The sequence below is a fragment of the Apodemus sylvaticus genome, chromosome 1 (assembly GCF_947179515.1).
Source record: "Apodemus sylvaticus chromosome 1, mApoSyl1.1, whole genome shotgun sequence".
Classification (NCBI taxonomy): Eukaryota; Metazoa; Chordata; class Mammalia; order Rodentia; family Muridae; genus Apodemus; species Apodemus sylvaticus.
This window is the reverse complement of record NC_067472.1, coordinates 203,114,903-203,133,554: the sequence shown is the minus strand read 5'-3', so window position 1 is coordinate 203,133,554 and position 18,652 is coordinate 203,114,903. Positions and strand designations below refer to the sequence as shown.

General features: G+C 41.1%; 1 protein-coding gene across 7 annotated transcripts in view; it reads right to left on the bottom strand.

The window, feature by feature from the left end:
• Positions 1 to 15,416, bottom strand: part of LOC127676075 (zinc finger protein basonuclin-2-like) — a 577,904-nt gene extending 562,488 nt beyond the window's left edge. The window contains exon 1 of one of the 7 annotated variants that reach the window (XM_052172020.1): positions 15,402 to 15,416. The gene's annotated coding sequence lies outside the window, so the exon portion shown is untranslated. Of the gene's footprint in view, positions 1 to 9,093; positions 9,126 to 15,174; positions 15,349 to 15,401 lie in introns of those variants that run through there. The other 6 variants (XM_052172028.1, XM_052172035.1, XM_052172030.1 and 3 more) reach the window with 6 other exon arrangements.
• Positions 15,417 to 18,652: the final 3,236 nt, after the last annotated feature.

Below are 18,652 nucleotides of genomic sequence, written 5' to 3'. Positions count from 1 at the left end.
CATGCATGTGCACGCGTGCACACACACATTAAATATAAATAAAGGGAAAATATGTATCTTCCAAAGAAGTTGCACAGTGACCAAATGCACTTATAAATTCTGATAAAATCCTGAAATCTAATTACAGGCTTCTCAATCATGAATAAATAAAAATCTTGAAAATAAAACACATGAGGCAACACGACTTGATGTTGACAAAGTCTGTCTGAGAGATGTAAAGATACCTGCCCCTCAAACCAAAAGAACTATGTAAAAAAATTAAATGGAAGATGATTCTATCAAAAAAACTTAGTAGTAAATCACGACCAATTAGATTTTTATCCAATAATAAAATCGTAACATTAAAAAGATGTTAAGAGGCAGAACATGGAAGCACACATCTGTAAGTTCGTGCTGCTGAGGAAGCGGTAAGCCTCCCACAGGTGGCTGGCCAGGCAGGCTAGCTGGAAGGGTGAACTCAGGTTCAGTCAGAGCCCTCTCTCAACAACTGAAGCAATAGATGAGGCTATCAACATGGGCCTGTGGCTTCCACACCTGACTACAAACATTCTCAGATCACCCGCCACTCATAAATGATGCCTCTTTCCTGAGAAGTTTAGCAAATGTGTTTGTTTTGTTGATAACATTAATACTAATACATAAATTCTAATCAAAAAAGTTCCAAAATGGCAAGGTGGAAACACACACAACACACAACACACAACACACACACACACACACACACACACACACATCACATCACAAAGCAGATTTCAAATGTGACAGCTTTAGACTTCCCAAAACCTGCAAATGAAATTCCATAGATGACGTTAGATGCAGTGAAGAGGACGTAGGCTGAATGGATGCTAGACACATAAAGCTTGTAATTAAGTGCATTCTGGAGTATAATCACCCACCCTGGAACAAGATCAAACATTCGGAACTTATTCAATGTAAAGCAGCTAGACCTTATACTCCCACAGGAATACAGCACACGACAATGAATGATGACCTAAATCCCATCTAGTAGGCCAAATGGCCCACGAAGTCAGTGCACGTGGTCCCTCCACAGACACTGTTAATTATGCCCTCAGGTTTTGGTCCAGCAGAGCCTACCATCTTAAAATAAGGCCTGCAGAGAGCCCTCTCTTCCATCACAGAACTATGTAAGAAGCCTGTTATGTAAGTTTTACAAAAGACTGAGATTTGGCCAAAAGAAAATGTGTAGTAGGTTACAGCTAACAAGAAAAGAAAAGTACTAATGTTTACTTCCAACATGAGCGAGCACCTCAGAATTTTTACAGATCCAAAAGTTCCAATATTACAGATAAAGCTGGAGCAAAAGAAATGATTCAACTGCTACCCCACCCCAACCCTAAAAATCTACCCATTTTCTGGGAAGAATGTGACTCCCAAGTATGAATTCTGAACATTGTTTTTCTATTGTATAACAATAAAATAATTCTAAGATCTACAGATCCCATGCAAAATTAGTATTTTCTACTATTAAGAAAAGTAGTAGGATGAAGCAGAAGAAATTTTAACAGTGTAATTTAGCCAAAATCGCCATAATTAATAAAAAATGCTTTTCTTTTTGAGGCAATGTCTCACTCTGGTCCAATCTGTCCCAGAACCCACTCTGGAGTCCAGAATGACTTCAAAATACTGATAATCCTCCTGCCTCAGCTCCAGAATGCTCAGATTACAAAAACAAACCACCACATCCAACAATAATTATTTTCTTAATTGATACCCAAGAAGTCATAAAAATAAATGGGTTTATCAAAACACAATTTACAGGAGCTACAAAAAAATAAAACAGATATACATGATATGCATGTATATGTATGCATAATAATAAGTTAACTTTAAAAATCAAGGGACTAGAGAAATGACTCAGGGTAAAGTGCTTGGTATGCAAACATGAGCACCTGAATTTAGGACCTCTATACCCACATAAAACATGGCAATACACATCTATAATCCAAATACTGAGAGGTAGAGGCAGAGATAGGCTGGTTTTTGCTGGTTAGCCTTTGTGAGTTCCAAGTTCAGCAAAAGACCCCATCTCCCAAAGAAAAGCAACAGAGGAAGACTGGATGCTACCTTCTGCTCTCCATATACACAGAACAGGCATGGGTACCTACATGCATGTGCATGTACTCACACACATACAGTCCACATACAGTCCACACAATAGAAACTGTTTAATAACTGCCTTTTATTTTGACATGAGTATCAGTATGAATGTCAGCCCCAGAAATACTTGAACAAATTTCGGCTTCCCCAGATTTTACCTTTCTAATGTCACGAGTATTTGTTTATGCACAGCACATAGATTTGCTCAACCAAGAGAAAATATACAATGTAGGTTAATACATCAGCTTTTCCTTTTGAGACTAAAAGCTCTCTATAAAACTGTTTAATGTCACAGGGTACCCCTGCCATCTCACATTCCGCTTAAAACTTTTCATAGCTATGTGTGGTCACATATGCCCACAATGGCAACCCTTGGGAGAGCGAAGCAGGACTGAGCTGGAAACCAGCCTCACATTCTCAGCAAGACTCTGTCCCTGTAGTCTCTTCAGAAGCTTTCACAGGCAATGGAGAATAGTATTTTTACTCTGAATTCATAAAATCTATCTTAAAGGAGAACTATCAGTGGTTTGGCAAATGGAGTTGGTTATTTAAGTCTATAAAACAACAAGTTGGTCAACAGAAAGATGCTACAACAGGCATGTATGTTAATCTTTATCTGCATAAAACTTCACATCAATTCTTACACAGCTCTGTTTTCTTTTTTTTCAAATGTATTTAAAGTACTAAACACTGTAGGGGAAAGAAACCAACATCAATGCTGTCTCTGCAGGATACTTCCAACATTACACTTGCTCAAATGTCTAACACCATTTATAACTATTTTTGGAGTCAACTTATTAATTGAATTCAAAAACTTAATTTTGACTTTTCTGATCAAAAATGGAATTATATTATTTTATCACCAACGAGATGCATCATGTTATCCAATGATTCAGAAAGCCAAAACTTAGGTCACAGAAATCTTGATAGCATTACAAGAATTAGACATGGGTGTCTGAAACCAATTTCAAATGAATAGCTCTAAGGCAGGCATTTATAGCTATGGCACCATTACTACATGATCTTCCATGATAACTAATTTATCAAGAATTGTGTATATTTCTTCTTATTTGTGCCTTTTGATTTTCCCTAGATATTTAGTAATACATTAATTACCTTAATAGATCATTCAGGTGTGTAGATCTCACGAAATACCTAATTAAAGTTCTTCAAAGGTTATGTTTTTTGCATTTTGAGACAGGATTTCATGTGCAGTCTGGTCTTGATCTCATGTGCACAGACTGGTCTTGAACTCATGATGTCCTTGTACTCCTGATCCTCCTTCCTCTGCCTCCTGAATACTAGAAATATATTTTTTGTTGTTGTTGGGGGGAGGGCATCAAACCCAGGATTTTGCACATGTTAGGTAAGCTCTCTACCACTCAAGCCTATATTATACAATCTTATCTCACTTAAGAGGTTAAAGTCAGTGCATAACCATACTTCCAGACATTATATATATCATCTATTCCTGTATCTTCAAAATTATAATTGTAATTGCAGAGCGTTACAACATTAAACTGTATGTGTATTATATCCAAATAAAATTGTTTCTAGAAATTTTAATCATAGGAACAATAAAACTAAGTTTATTTAAAAGTCTAAGCTATTCAAAATTATGGGGAAAATAATAAAAAAGATCTCAGAAGATGGAAAGATCTCCCATGCTCATAGATTGGTAGGATTAATATAGTAAAAATGGCCATCTTGCCAAAAGCAATCTACAGATTCAATGCAACCCCCATCAAAATTCCAACTCAGTTTTTCATACAGTTAGAAAGAGCAATTCTCAAATTAATTTGGAATAACAAAAAACTCAGGATGGCAAAAACTACTCTCAACAATAAGAGAACTTCTGGGGAAATCATGGTCCATGACCTCAAGCTATATTATAGAGCAATAGTGATAAAGAAAAAAAACTGCATGGTATAGGTAAAGAGACAAGCAAGAAGATGAATGGAATAGAATTGAAGACCCAAAAATGAACCCACACACCTATGGTCACTTATATTTGACAAAAGAGCTAAAACCATCCAGTGGGGGGGGGGGGGAAGACAGCATTTTTAACAAATGGCGCTGGTTCAACTGGAGGTTGAACAGCACGTAGAAGAATACAAATTGATCCTTTCTTATCTCCTTGTACAAAGCTCAAGTCCAAGTGGATCAAGGATCTACACATGAAACCAGACACACTGAAGCGTGTAGAGAAGAAAGTGGGGATGAATCTTGAACACATGGGCACAGGGGAAAAGTTCTTGAACAGAATACCAATGGATTATGCTCTAAGATCCAGAATTGACAAATGGAACCTTATACAATTACAAAGCTTCCGTAGGGTAAAGGACACTGTCAATAGGACAAAGCGGAAACCAATAGATTGGGAAAAGATCTTTACCAATCCTACATCTAATAGAGGGCTAATATCCAATATATGCAAAGAACTCAAGAAATTAGACTCCAAACAATCAAATAAACCTTTTAAAAATGGGGTACAAAGCTAAACGGAGCTCTCAACTGAGGAATATCAAACAGCCAAGAAGCACCTAAAAAAAATGTTCAACATCCTTAATCATCAGGGAAATGCAAATCAAAACAACCCTGAGATTTCACCTCACACCAGTCAGAAGGGCTACAATCAAAAACTCAGGTGACAGCAGATGCTGGTGAGGATGTGGAGAAAGAGGAACATTCCTCTTTTGTTAGTGGGATTTCAAGCTGGTACAACCACTCTGGAAATCAGTTTGTCAGTTCCTTAGAAAACTAGACATAGTACTATCTGAGGACCACTCCAGCATATACCCAGAAGATGCTCCAACATGTAATAATGACACATACTCCACTATGTTCATAGCAGCCTTATTTATGATAGCCAGAAACTGGAAAGAACCCAGATGTCCTTCAACAGAGGAATGGATACAGAGAATGTGGTACATTTATACAATGGCGTACTACTCAGCTATTAAAAACAATGAATTCATGAAATTCTTAGGCAAATGGATGGAACTAGAAAATATCATTGTGAGGTAACCCAATCACAAAAGAACACACATGGTATGCGCTCACTGATAAGTGGATATTAGCCCAATAGTTTAGAATACCTAAGATATAATTCACAGACTTCATGAAGGTGAAGAAGAAAGACTCAGGAGTGGGTGCTTCGTGATAGAATTCTTTAATGTTGCACTCAACAAACATAAGACTTGTGCATTGCACATGATGTATCTTAGGGCAAGATGGTGGCATCAAAAGCTGTGAGTGACAGGGGGTGCAGGTCTACTTGATGAGACTTGCCCAATAAAATTCAGAGGACAGAAGAGGAAGATGGGGAGGAGGGGTGGTTCCTGAGAAATAGGTGCTGGAAAAGATCATGTAGCTGGGGTTGGGTCTGGATAAGGATCAATCAATCAACTGATTCCAAGGCCTATAGCACCTAAGCACGGGGCTCTCTGAGCAGGCTAGATCTCAGCTCGTCGACACATCCTTCTACTAATATTTCCATCATTGCTCCACATCACCTCTGTAATTTCTTCATTCTCCCCTCCACCCACCTCCACTTAATCTTCTATTTAGAACACAAATATCCAAATGTAAAATTTTAAATGTGAGAATTTTAAATTTTTAAACAAATAAAAATGTCTCACTTTAGAGCGAGTACTCTTAAACTTGCACACTACTGAAAACTGAGACTAAAACTGTGCATAGGAAAGTGGTGAGCGCCTGTGGCTCCACCGGCTTCTGTCTCACGGGTGCTATCAAGTGGATGTTGAGGGTCTTCTTATCTTTATACCTTCTCTTCTCGTAACAAGTCTGTCTGTCTCCATAAAGTGTTCACGAAGGGACAAAGAGCTGAAAGCTCAAAATAAGTATCTCGAAAAAGTCAGTGCTGGTGTCAAATGACAGAGATGGCTTTCACTTTTCATCTCTTGTTCATCATAAAACAATGCGTTGGAAGTCTGATATCACATAGTATGCAATACTATTATGAATCTTTACTAAGCATCTAATATTGGCCCAAACTTAAGAGAAAAAAGAAGCAGAAAAGAAAAGAGGAACACACCAATACCAAAAGCAGGAGATGGCTTTCTCCAGTACTTTGTAACTAGACCCTTTCTTTAAATGATGTGGCTCCTTCGTCCTACAGGCCACAGTCTTTGCCTCTGGCCTGTCTCCATGGTCACCTACCCCACACTAACACAGTGCTGCACACAGGGAAGCAGCATGGAATATGCCCCAAGAAATGCCAAAGAGGAAAGTGAGCACTGCTATTCTCATAAAACCCATCAAAAACTGGACCAGGCACAGCCCCTTCAGTAAGGTGCTCCCAGGACCCCTGCTTGAGAACATTGAAACAAATAAGGGATATGCTAAGCTATATGGAAAGGGGAGGCAGAAAAAAAGTAAGAGGGGTAAAAGCTGTTGGGGTTCTTTACCTAAGTGCTCAGCCTAGGAGAGGGGCCAGAGTTGCCCTAGAATCAATACAATTAGAACTCTCCCTATCTGAGAGGAAGTACTCAAGACTCCCATGTCCATCCGTAATGTCCTCTGATCATATTCCAAAGCACAAAGTAATGAGAAATATCCGGATAATTTAATACCGACCTAAATGAGGCTGCAAAGACACGTCAATTCTATCTACAGGGCACAGAGATGTTTGCCCTCATAGGATATATACTGTGTTGCACGTGTTCCCAAGCCTGTGCTTGTGCTCACACACACACACACACACACACACACACACACACACACGTACATGCTACTCTTACCCCTCCCATCCACAGGTATGGATGCAGCTTACTCCCACATAACCATATATAAGGGTGTGTGTGTGTGTGTGTGTGTGTGTGTGTGTGTGTGTGTGCATGTGTATGCACACATGTGTGCTTCTGTTACTCCCACCTCTCAGTCAATGGGGAAAAAAAGAACGATAAGCCACTAAAGGAAAGGTTGCTTTGAAAAGAACATTGAAAAAATGATGTTTCTAGCTGTAGCATAGAAGACAAAAGACTTGTTTTCACTCTGTGGTTATTCTTTAATGGTATTTATCCTGTACTGCATTTTGCACTGCTTAATTTTAGGGTTATTGCTTCTACTTCACACATAAGACCTTGAGCACCAAATTTTTTATATCATAAAACCTCAAAAGTTTGATAAATTTTACCTTCTAAAATAAAAAAGGAAATGTAGCTTGGAGTGGGTGTTCACACTGCAGTACCAGCACTGGCCAGACAATAAGGATCAGGATATCCAAACCAGCCTTGGCTACATAGCAACTTTGTAGCCAACCTGAGACACCACTGCCCCTCACCCCACCCAACCCCAGCCCACCCAGACCCCACCCCACTCCATCTCAAAACAAAACAAGACTAAAAATGTCTAAATGTTGAGTTCTACTTTGCAAAACAAAGCAACTAGAACTCACACACCTGGGCAGGATGTAGAACTTACACATAAAAACCTCACAAAGTTTAAGAGCTTTTCTGTTTTAATCAATCAGTACAGGACTGTCTAAAGGCAGTGGTTTTCAACCTTCTAATGCTGTGACATTTTAATATAGCACGTCTTATTGTGGTGACCCCCAACTATAAAATTACTTTCATTCCTATGTTATAAAAAATTTTGCTACTGTATATTTTTATTTTTTTTATTCTTTCATACAATTATATCCCTAACTCGGTTTCCCTTCCCTCCTCTCCTCCAAGTCTCTCCCTGAACCTTCCTTCTCCCCTAGATCCATTCCTCCTCTACAGGCCTCCCAGGGATATTAACACAGCACAGTAAGTTGCAGAAAGACTAGTTACCTCCCTTCATTTTTAGGCTGGACAAGGCAACCGAGTAGAAGAAAAATGGTCCCAAGAGCAGGTAAAAGAGTCAAAGACAATTTCCCACAAGAAGATCAACCTATACAAACCATAGCATACATGCATAGAGCCTAGGTCAGACCCCTGAAGGCTCCCTGATTGCCAATTCAGTCTCCCTGAGCACCTGATGAACCCTGGTTGTTGACTCTGTTTTTTCTTGTATTCTTGACACCTCTTCTGGCTCCTATGACCCCCATCTTCCTCAGAATCCCCTGAATCCAGTCTAATATTTGGCTGTGGGCTTCTGCATCTGTGCCCATCAGTTGCTGGATGAAGACTTTCTGATGATGATTATGCTAGGCTTTAGGTTCTGGTCTATGAGTATAGCAGAATCATTTCATTGACTGCTCATGTTTGGTTCTATCCTGGGACTCTGGACTATCCAGTCTCTGCTCTTGGTCCTCCAGGCAGTGTCAGGGGTGGGCTTCCTCTTATAGCATGAGTCTCAAGATGGAGACTGATTGGCTGGCCACACCCACAAGTTCAGTGCCACCTTACAGGTAGGATAAATCATATACTGAAACTTTGTGACTGGGTTGATGTCCCACTCCCACCACTGGAAGTTTTGCCTGGTTACAGAAGACAGCTCACTCAAGCTCTGTACCCCTAGGAGTCTTAGCCAGGGTCATCCTTGTAGGTTCCTTAGAGTTTCTACTGAACTAGTTTTCTACCTCACCTTTGAAATGCCACCCAATTCTAGTTGTCTCTCCCAGTACCCTCCATCCTCCTTCCATCAGATCCTTCATGCTCCAGTCCATTTTTCCTTGCTATGAGCTGTAATATACATACCAGATATGCAGATTTCTGATATGCAACCCCTGTGAAAGCGCTGTTTGACTCCCCAAAGGGGTCGTGAACCTCAGGTTGAAAACCACCAGCCTAAGGTCTCATGTAAAACCCCCAGTGAGTTATTCTACATATAGCACACAGACATTCATCTGATGGCTCTTAAAATCTGAATAACGGAATGCTTGTCCCATGCCATACTGGGTTTAGTACAAAGCATGAAAAACAAAGATTTATGATACTGTCATATCAGTACTTCAGAAATATAATTTCATAATAGTACTAAAACATTTGGTGACCCACTCATTATTGATCTATGTCATAAATATACCTGTATTTGTCCATCCGATCTCTATTTCTCTTTCTCTTACCTAACTCCCAGGCACTCTTCCCACCTCTATCTTCAGGGAGCTGGGATCACAGGAACATCTCCCAACTTCTCATGGACACTCCTGCCACACATTTGTACACACTCACACAAACTCCCTGTCATTGTGTCATTGTGTGGTTGCTCTTTGGGATCACAAGTGCTACTGTGATCAATGACCAATAAACAGCTCCAAGTCTTTCCTATAATTTTCTTTTCCTTTGTTTCTCCAGACAAACAAGTTTAGTCTTGGCTGTCCTGGAACTTCCTCTCCTGACCAGGCTGGACTCAGACTCACAGAGAGCCACTGCCTCTGCCTCCAGAGCTCTGGGATTAAAGCATCAGGAGACTCATCACCCCCAACAGTCCATTGAAGCCACTAAGGGGACACCAGAAAATAAGTGGCAATCACTGGCTACAACAAGGGTAGACTAGGGGTATGGATTTGCTGTCCCTTTCTTTAGAGTCAGGTAGCAACCACCTAAGAAATAAGGATGCATACCTCATCTCTTAAAGACAGGAAGGCTGTTTAAGAAGTGCACTGAGTAATGAATTTAACTCATGCACTAGACACTATTGTAAGTAAACTGATGACATTTAAATTTGGCTTGAGACCTGGCAGAACTTATGAGATTAAAAACAAAGTCCACTGTTAATTTTATTTAGAGCTAATAGGCTCTGGAGTGAGACTGTTTCCAAAGAAATCTGATGTTTTATTCCAACCATTTTGAAAGAGAGGAAATCTTTAACTTTAACAGCAGGCATTGATGACAACATGGACACACAAAATACAACACATAGACACTCTTGGCAAGAGCATAAAATGGTACAAATGTTATTAACCCCACCCCCAAAAAGGCAATTTCTCAAACTACAAAAGGCAGACTACCACATGGTATGATCTAGCAACCCTATATCATAGTGTTATCCAGAAGGACGGAAAGAAGGAGGGAAAGAAACGCAGGGGTAAAGTGAGACCATGTTTTGGGGTTTGGTTTTTGTTTGTCTGGTTGGTTGGTTTTGCTTTATTTTTGACAGCATTCCAAAACTGAGAACAAGGAAAATATTATGTAAGTTGGACTTCATCAAAATTAAAATGATAGACAGTGTTAGGAATGTTTCTGAGGGCCACTGTTGCTCACTGTCACTAGTATTGAGTTAACATTTAACATGTAATAACATCTTGTCTGGAAAAAAACATTCTTAAACTTCTTTCAAAAAATTTTAAATTGTTTCAAAGGGCATCAAAAATATAAAAAGACAGCTCACTGAATGGGAGAAAGTATTTGCAAATCTTGAATCAGATAGAGGATTGTAACCACACTGTATCAACAACTTTTATACCTCAACTATAAAAAGATAATCTAGGGGAAGTGAATGCCTCAGCAGGTAAAGGTGTTTGCCACCAGGCTTGAAATCCTGAGTTCAACTCCTGAAACCCACATGGTAAAAGAGAGAGCCAACATGCAACACGGGACACATAGTCCTAACTTTTACCACATATGTATTTTTTAAGACCACAAGAGGTTTTTTTGGTTTTTGGTTTTGGTTTGCTTTTCTGAAGACAACTCAAATGGACAAAAAGAAGGCCACATGATCTAACAATTCTTCTTAGAGGTATACATCCAAGAGAAATAAAAACATCTGACCCTCTCCCAAAGAAAGTTCTCAGCAGCATTATGCATAATAGTAAAAAATCCATAAATTGATGATGCTAAAAGAAACCGTGTATCCATATAATGGGGTATTATTAATGTACATTTTAAAGGGTGATTACATGGTGGTATGTGAGGTATCTCACAATAAAGCAGTTAAAACGAAACCACTAGGACTTATATCACCAAGCAGTTGTGGGGAGGCAGCCATAGAGATTACCAAACTGGTTGTTTGGCTAATAGGAATGAGAGGCAGTGCCACAAGGAGAAGGAAGCGTATGCACAGAAATGCCCGTAACTGAAGCCATTATACTGTATGCTCACTTAAAACTCTGCTTTCCAAGGCAGATATCCCCAAACACTGAGTGGGTCAAGATTAGCCACCAGAACCAATGGCATTCATGGTGATTCCCTGCCTTCTCCTCAACAATGAGGCTGAGCTGGGTGGCTAGTGAACCCCAGGGACCTGCCTGTCACTGCCTTCCCAGCCCTGAGAACAGCAGTGAAAGGTGCCATGCTGGCTGGCCCATTATACATGTTGGGGAGCAAGGTCAAGTCTTCATGCTCCTGTGGGAGGCGCTCTACCAACTGAGCCCTCTTCCAGCTCTGAGAGTTCATTATGATGTTTAAAATGAAATCTTTTCCATTCTACATATCCAAGTATTTGTCTTTATTATTATGTGAAAGTGACCTGTAATCATTCCTCTTCTCCTCCATATTACAGCAAGCATGAAAACACATGTATAAAAACCAGGTGATAGGCACACTGTGCTATGGCAGCCACAGCAAAGCAGGAGCACAAGGAGATCCACGTGCTCCATTTTAAAACCAGATTTATAAAACATACAAATCCCTGTTAAAACATTTTTCACGATTTTGCAGTGTGTAAAAATTATGAGACGTAAGTAACATAATCATTCACATATCTTTAGTCCATACAAAAATAGTTGTAATGCACCATAATAGTAATCAGAAATAACATTTCCCCCCTCTGAGGTTAAAGGAGAAAAGAAGACTTTCATTCCTGTCGAAGGTATTCAATTTTCCCTCAAATGAAGTTTACATGAAAACAATGGGACTGACAAGCTCCACAAGGCAGATCTTGGCAACTCTCAACTCCGTCTATCTCCTTGGCTGGTTAAGCAAAATTCCTTCACTAACTGTTGGTCTTCGCAATAACTCCTACAAAGCTCATTACTGCCTCTGTCAGCCTATCCCCCATGTTGCGCATTTATTCCTGGGATGCATATCAACATGTGGCACATGTCCTTGACATGCACAGAAGAGCTGCACCCCAGGACAGCAGCATGCACGACAATAGTCTCCACTCTTGCTTCTTTGTGGTTGCTGGGATGTAATGGAGAAATCTAATAACTGTGACAGTGGGGCCTTTCGGGTTCTCCTTGCCTTTGCAGACAGGGAAGCTGCACAGATGCTAATGAAAGGTTAAATGAATAGGGATAGCTGACAAGACATACAATAAAGAAGGAGCTTGGTAACCCACAGACACTGAGCAGAGATCCTTGGCTCAAGCAGAGAAAGGACAGCACATTGCCGAGTCACAATATTTAAAACAGCTTGCTATACACAGAGGCTGTGTGTCTGGGTACACGTCTGGCTTTGGACTAAGGGGAAAAAAGATACCAAAAAGGAATTTCAGTATGGGGCACTTTTGGCAAATGTTAAGGTCATAATGAGAGAAAAATGTTTTTGTGTGGGCTGTTACATCTCTGTACTAAACACACAAAGAGCAGGGACAGTGAACTCATGAACCCCAGGTCCAGGACAATACTGTACATTTTGATAAGTCTTAAATCCTGTATGTAGAAGACAGACTTGATGTGATTCTCACTGGTTACACACACATGCAGTGACTCATTTAGCAGTTCCACATCCTGCCTTCCATGTGGAGGGATCCCTGATACTGGAGTTCTGGTCCTTAGCTTGTGTAATCGGTTACACTTCAACTGAAACCCGCAAGTATCTTGGACTCTGTAAAACTGCCAGCAGTTGCTATAAAGAATTTACCAGGCTGGCAATTTGTAAATTTCAAAACAAAGACCTTAAAATTTCAAGGGGCTACAACTGTGAAAGCACTTTAACCAGAACTCTTGGTTGCAAAGCTTAGCTTTGGCCTGTCTCCCCACACCTTCAAGGTTGTATTCCTGGAGGAACAAATCCTAAATCAGTAGAGCAAAACAATTTAAATTACTGCTGGAAAAGTGAAAATGCTCCAGAATGTCTAAGAAACTGCAGTAAAAAGGACAAAATTTACATTGTCATATACATAATTTTTAAAGAAAATGGTACACTTCTGTTTTGGCAACAACTTTTAAAATGACATGTCTGTATTACTGTTCTTATGCATATTCATGAGTTAGAATATAGGCTCACAACAAATGGTAAAGGAATACTGAGTATGTGTTTTAAAACAAGGGAGGCTCTTTGAACACCCAAATTAAATTATAGCTGAACTTTTGAGTGGACTGAGGGTTCTAATAAGCAACAAATAAAGACTTTTATTGGCTAGCAACATAATGGGAGCTACTGTGCTAAGAAGACAAATCTGGGTAGTTTATATCCCTGGATATAAGATTTACTTAAATGGTAAATAAATGTCAAAGTAACATCCCTAAAAAGTAATATGTAAATAATGAAAATCAATCACTATCACTGATTATTTAATATAAACATATCACAAATGTTACTCGTTGGACTGATTAACAAATGCCAAACAGGAAGTAAGAAAACATTCAACTCTGATGTCTAAATGTAGCTTATTTACTGATTAAAAATATGCCAAGTTTTAAAATGATTTGCTGTCTATGGTGACAACACAAAGCTTCCTTCTTTTGAAGGAAAGTTTTCTCCATAATCTGGAGTTGTATGCAGAACTACTTGGAAACATCATCCACAGGGAGAAGTAGCTGTCTCGTGACCTAGAGTAGGGTAGCGTGGTCCTCAGTGGCTGGATGGGAAGCTGCTTTTAATGGCACCTGGAAGGTGGGCCTGACAACCTGAGAAGGGCTCCTTCAGCTGGCACACTGGCTACACAGTCTCAAACACTCAGAATGTTTGGTTGCACCTTACAGCATTCAAATCACCTACAAGGTAGTCCTAGAAGCTTAGCTGATTCCTTAACTGTTTTCAATGGAAATTCTGTTGCTTTCACCACTGTGTGTGTGTGTGTGTGTGTGTGTGTGTGTGTGTGTCATGTGTCACCTCCAATCCTAAACTCTAAGCCAGTTATTGTGCAACATTCTGACTGCCAGAGTTCTTTTTTTAAAAACTGTAAGTATATCTAATAAAATCATGAGGCTCCCAATAGCTCTTTAGAGAGCTTACTAACCAGCTATACTATGTAACTCCTGACCAGCAAGAGATGTTGCAGGAGAACAGCTGTTTTCAACTCTGTTTCTTGTCAGGATGCAGATGGTAAATGAGACCATCTGCAGAGGAATTCAGAAAGCACGGCTCCTTTATACATTCATCACGTTAAGACTATTAATTGCTCCCAACCTAAGCTTTATGTACAAGGGCTCTATAGTGAAACTGTAACCTGTATCAACTATGCGTGATTTCTCAATTTACATTTACTCACCTTGTATAAAATGAATTCTAATCTCAAAAACCAACATGTAAGCATTTCAAAGAAATCCAACTTGTAACCCGCTCTCAATTTTAAAATTTAAAAAAGAAAACCTCAGAGGAGAGAATAACCTGATCTATGAACAGGGTGTCTGTGGAATTTATGTAAAACAAAGATACTGATGGTAATTCATAGAAAAAAATCTTCATGCACCATAATATTTATACACAATCCTGTTAATAACTTTTTTATTGTTTAGTCTTTTCAGCAATTCAGTATTGAATATTTGGGAATTGTACTTATTTAGAAGACTATAAATAACATAGTTGCAATATGCCATTGATGTTTTGTCCGTCTTACAATAGCCATAAAAGCCACTATTACCCTGGCAGGTCAAGCCAAGCAAGTGAGTGCAAGCATTGCTAAAACAAACTCTTCATCCTTGCTGAAGCCACCTTTCAAACATTGACAAATTATTTAAAATAGCCCTGAGGCTTAACTCTAAATTTAAAGTAAGGGAAACCGCTAGCTTCATCACCTACTTTGGACTCCCTTAATCTAGGAAATATTCCCAGGAACAACAAAAAAGAATAGCTCCCTCTCCTCTCCCACCGCATCGCTGCGGTCCCCACGCGGGCCGTGCCCGGGCCCCGTGCCCAGCCGCCGCTCGGGCTCTGAACAGGCCGGCAAGTTGGGAAAGCTGCCGCGGGATCCGGCAGCTCCGTGTATCCCGGGTCCCCGCGTCCCGCGCCCTCCCCGAGGGCACCGGGTCCCCAGAGTCCCCGACTGCCCGCCGCTCACCTAAGGCGCGGGGAAGCCCTCGCTCCCGTCCGCCTGCGCGCAGCCGCCTCGAAAACTTGGGGCCAAGTTGAGGGGTGGGGGTGGATTTCGGGAGCGCCGCCGGCTGCCCGCCTCCTCGCAGAGCGGCGCTAGAGGAGAACGCGGCCCGCCGCGGCCCCGGGGCGTCCCGCCCGGCTCTGTCCCCACCCAGTGCAGCCACAAGCGGAGAGGAGGTGGAAACTTCTTACCTTCTCCGCGCGCTGGTTGTCGAGTGCAGCCCCGCCTCTTGGTCTCCTCTTAGCGGACCCGCCCCTCGGCCGCCTCAGCTCTCCGCTCCGCCTGCTCCCTCCCCGGCCGCTCCGGGCCGCGCTCGCCGCCCGCGCCACTCCCCACCCGCCCGTGCGCCCTCGCCGCGGCCCCTCAGCGCTCAGGTGATGGATTTACACCCGCGCCCAGGGTCGCGCTCGCTCCCTAGAGACACAGTAAAGTCTAGTGTTCAAGCAAAAGCCAACTGTTAAAGTTCTGTTTCTTCAAGTTCCAATATAATTGCATCAAACAGAGGTCCCTAAAGAATTTGTTTTTAATCTCCTGTGTTGTCTCAGGCCAAGTTACCACTCTCTTACTAAATTAGAATCTAACTTACCAAGTACATTTTTAAACCTTTACTTTGATAATGTACTTTTAGGCTAAATTCTCAAGGTCTCAGCCTTCGCCTTAGCTAATGACTGAGATACTGTATATAACTATATATACTGTATATAATTGCGATTTGCTCTCATAGGCTAAGGCATTCATCATTTTGTTGACTATCACTATTCACTTCAATGGAACCTTGACTCAATTTATGCAGTCTAAAAGACTACAGGAAAGGACACCAGCTATAAAGAAGACTTGCTGCTCTTCCCAAGACTCAGCTCCCAGCTCCCAGGATGAGACTGGATTCCTTCTTCTGATCCTTCACTCACCTGTGCATGCACACTCAGAGACACAAACATAGAAATAAGATCTTTAACAAATTAAAAATATTGCAAGAGTTTTGACTGTGTTTGCATTTGTAGGAGAAGAAGAAAACACATCTCACAGGAAGTAATCTTCACAAGCCGAGAATCAGGTTTGAAACTGATAGTCAGGATGTCCCAGGACTTAAGCTACAAGGCTAAGGGCAGGGTTTATGATACAGTCCTGGGGAATGATCCCATTCAACTCAGACTGAGCTACCAGATCGAGCAGCTAAATTCAACCAAATACCTACAAAAACGCTTGCTCAAATGATGCTCGACTTATATTCTTAACAACCCTATGAGGTAATTTAGACTTCCGCTCGAATGAAGAAATTAAAGCTCTAAGAGCTTATACAACTTCTCCAGGGCCACAGAGCACAAGCAGATAAACTAGAATTGGATCACAAGCTGCCAGCTTCTGCTTTGTCTGCTCATGGGCAACCAAACAAGTTAGACATACGGTCTCACTCATGTCACGAAGGGCTTCGGAGAAGCTCAGATCACTTAGTTGTGGGCATGAACACATACCCCCAGCCAGCTCATAGCAGTTGCCTGGCTCTTTATCTGATCTCCACATATTAAGTACACTGTGTGTGGTTTCCTAAATGTAGCTCTATATAATGGTATCCTGTTTGCTTTTAATTCCTAGATTTATAATAGGCAAAATAAATCTTGTATTTCCCTGCATCTATGAAGGAGGATAAAATGTTTCCCTCCTATCAAACGTTGACAGTTTTATTTTAGATTTTTTTTTATTTTTTATTTTTTGAAAAGTGCTTTTTAGCAAGGCAGGAGAAAGCAATGTGGAGCCTGTGTGATGGCTGTTCACACTTGGTAATGAATAAACTCTGGTGGCTTTCATGGGAGTCAGAAGGGAGTCATTGGTTTACTAGAGATGTGGCCTGCAAACACCAAGCCAGCTCATCCGGGCTCTTGATCTCGTGCCCTTCCTCTGGTAAAACCATGTGCCGGATGTGGTAGGAGAAAGAATCTCCCTTTCAGCAGCAGAATGTGTGCAAACTACACCCTGAATGGTCCTGTGATGACCTTGCAAATGTAGCACATGCCCTTGTGACCACGAGACCCAACAACTGTAATTTCTTCTGCTTTTCATTAGAGCTCTCCTGTTGCTGGCAGCAGGCATAGCCTGCTCAGATATAGCTGCTCTGGGACACCCAGGACACCTGCCCTCCCCCACTTAATGCATATGTGCAAAAGAAGGGTTCAGTAGGACACCAGCCACACTGGTTATGCAAACTCGGAGTCTGTCCTCCTGAATGAACTGAGAGGACTTGCGGATGTGTTCTGGAAAGCCAATGGAAGTTTTTTAGGCATTATCTAATGCACGTGCTGAAGTCATTACAAAGCTCAAGATTAGGCAATTTCTTGGGGCAGTGCAGTGCACATGTGGAAGAGGATTTCCCCCAGTGATGTCACCAAGGTTGCTTCATTTGTGTATGCACCTTTTCTACTTGCTAGGCTCCAGACATTGCTCTAAAGTGCTGGTGATAAGCCTCTGAATAAGGTGCTGCTTTCTCCTCCTAGCTTGCATTTAGTGCAGAAGACAATGAAGAAGTTAGCAAATTAAAAGTGTAGATGGTGACAATTTTCACCAATTTATTTTATGAAAGAAACTATGGTCTGTGAACTCTGGTGCCTCGGGGCTGTTGATGTCACAAAACTCTGGGTAGACCAATCTAGTCACATGTTTAAGAAGTGATGCATTCTGAGAAAGACTCAGGTATGGATCTTCCAACTAGAGACCTCTATTGAATCGAAGTTACAGTGGACCCTTGGGTACATCCTTCTAAACTGTATCTGGAGGCCAGATTTCTGCCCATTGAAAATCTCCAATTCCAGTTTGATCAGCACTACCTTTCAAGGTCTCTGTAAAAAGCTTGTAGTGACTTTTACAATATATATTCTCTCTCTCTCTCTATCTCTCTCTCTCCATCCTTCTCTCCCTCTATCTCCCAAAATTATACTAAGAGTAAGACATGTACATGAAGAAATAGCTATTTCCATAAACGTGAAGTGGCTCAACATTCAAAATAAATATCCTCAGATTAAGTTAAGTGCTAGCTAGCCACGTGGTTTCTAAACTGTATTCAGAATGTTCACCTGGCCTTCCACAGTCACTGGTTTTTATTCTGCCTCTCTGGTCCTCTGAAGCTTCCCATGTGCCTTCATCTTCCCAAGCTAATGGGCATCCTTTCCAAGGAACACTATGTGGCCTTAGCAAAAGAGCAACATACCTGTGGTTTGGTACTGAGTGAGCTGGGCCAGGAGACTAGGTAGCCAGCCTTTGTTCCCATCATTGCCAGTCACTCTGGGATCCCAAGCTAATCAAATCCTCTCTGTGCTTTAATTTATACCCATGCAAAATGGAAAACATAATACCGTAATAGTGCGCTGAACATGCACAGCCAAATAAGTTGGGAACAGAATGTTTGGAGTATTTGATTTGCTCCAAACTCAAAGACATGATGACGGGGATA